The sequence below is a fragment of the Sinocyclocheilus rhinocerous genome, unplaced genomic scaffold (assembly GCF_001515625.1).
Source record: "Sinocyclocheilus rhinocerous isolate Xijiao unplaced genomic scaffold, SAMN03320098_v1.1 scaffold2307, whole genome shotgun sequence".
Classification (NCBI taxonomy): Eukaryota; Metazoa; Chordata; class Actinopteri; order Cypriniformes; family Cyprinidae; genus Sinocyclocheilus; species Sinocyclocheilus rhinocerous.
The window spans coordinates 14,149-15,649 of NW_015642048.1; the positions used below are offsets into that span (position 1 = coordinate 14,149).

Here is a 1,501-nt window from a genome sequence, read left to right on the forward strand (position 1 = left end):
TGATATTGAGGTGAGTTTTGTATGTTTTTCGACTTTATTGCACTGCATAGTGGAACAGTCAAAACACAAACATGACAATTGCTCTCGCCGCCCGCAACAGGCAGGGGGGGCATGGTGAACACACAGCGGAGTGAGCAGACTTTTTCAGTGGCTCATCTTTGGCGCTGGGTGCAGATTTCCTCCTCTGAGACACAGCATCAGGAATGCGGCTTTGATTCCGGTGCCGGTGGCCTGCCGTCTCTGTCAGGGCGGGGTCTCTGGCCCTTCGAGCCCTGACAGCGCTTCGGCCAAGGCTGTCTTGGTTTCATCATGTTCGCGCCGAACAGCAGCAGAAGAGGCGTGTGGTCTTCCCGCGTGCTGCGCTGAGGAGGAGGGGGAACGCGCAGGAAGGTTTGCGCCGGCGTGCTTTGGCAGGAAGTGGCTAATAGCCTTCGACTGTTTCTGCGCTTCAACAAAACGCTCCGTGAACGTCTCTACCGCTGCTCCGAAGAGACCTGACGGATTCATGGGAGCATCCAGAAGGGCCGTTTTTTCCAAGTCCTTTAACTCGGTCAGAGTAAGCCAGAGATGACGATCTAGCACCACAAGATTCCCCATGTTGCGGCCGATTGTTCGAGCGGTCACCTTCGTTGCTCTGAGGGCCAGATCCGTGGCGCGTCGGAGCTCTTTGAACACTTTAGGGTCCGGCCCGTCCTCATCCAGAGACTTGAGAAGCTTGGCCTGATACACCTGGAGTATCGCCATCACGTGCAGTGCTGAAGCTGCTTGGCCCGCCGAAGGTTTAGAGGGGGAAAGACACGTTGTTTCTCACTCTCCAGTTCGCCGCGGCTGAAGGACAGAGATGGGCAGCGACGGCTTCTTCCACAGGAGGGAGTTTAAGATACCTTTGAGGTAATGAGGTCTAATGACTCTTCTTCCAGACTTTGTTGTAGTAACCACAGGAGTGTCTTTACTTGATTTTAAGCCTGTCACTTTGACTCTGAATTCCTCAGTTGGCTGTTTGATCTGTAATTTCTTCACTCCTGTGGCCCTGTAGTTCCTGAGGTGTCGCCGATTCCTCCTTAGATTGTTCCCTGAATCTAGCTGGACGGCATAAGATCTGTAGTCCACATGTTTCACAACTGTGCCTTTTCTCCAAGTACCCTTAGGCTCCATTGGCTGGGCACGAACTCGGTCTCCTTGTTTTAAGGTATGTAGATCCTTTGCATGTCTGTTGTAGTATGTAGCTTGACGGTTTCTGCTTTCCATCTGCTCCTGTCTAGTTTGTACTATTTTTGGTTTTAACAGGTTATCATGCTGGTCAGTGCCGTCCACAGAAGACAGGAGGGAGGATCCCCAGTTGTGCATTCGACTGGTGAGCGGCGCGTTCCATGACTTCGTTATCTCATCGTGCACCTCGGGGAAAAAGGGTCCGGGCCTCTGCGGGGTGTCCTTTCGGCCGCGATCCGACTGGAGGTACCACTCGTCCAGACGGCTTCTGGCAAGCTCGGCAGGAGGCGCA

The 1,501-nt window shown here is 53.5% G+C and overlaps 1 protein-coding gene across 1 annotated transcript in view; it reads right to left on the reverse strand.

Moving 5' to 3' along the window:
• The window catches only part of LOC107755328 (complement C3-like), a 26,002-nt gene that overhangs the window by 9,188 nt on the left and 15,313 nt on the right, over positions 1 to 1,501 (reverse strand). The window lies entirely within an intron of this gene.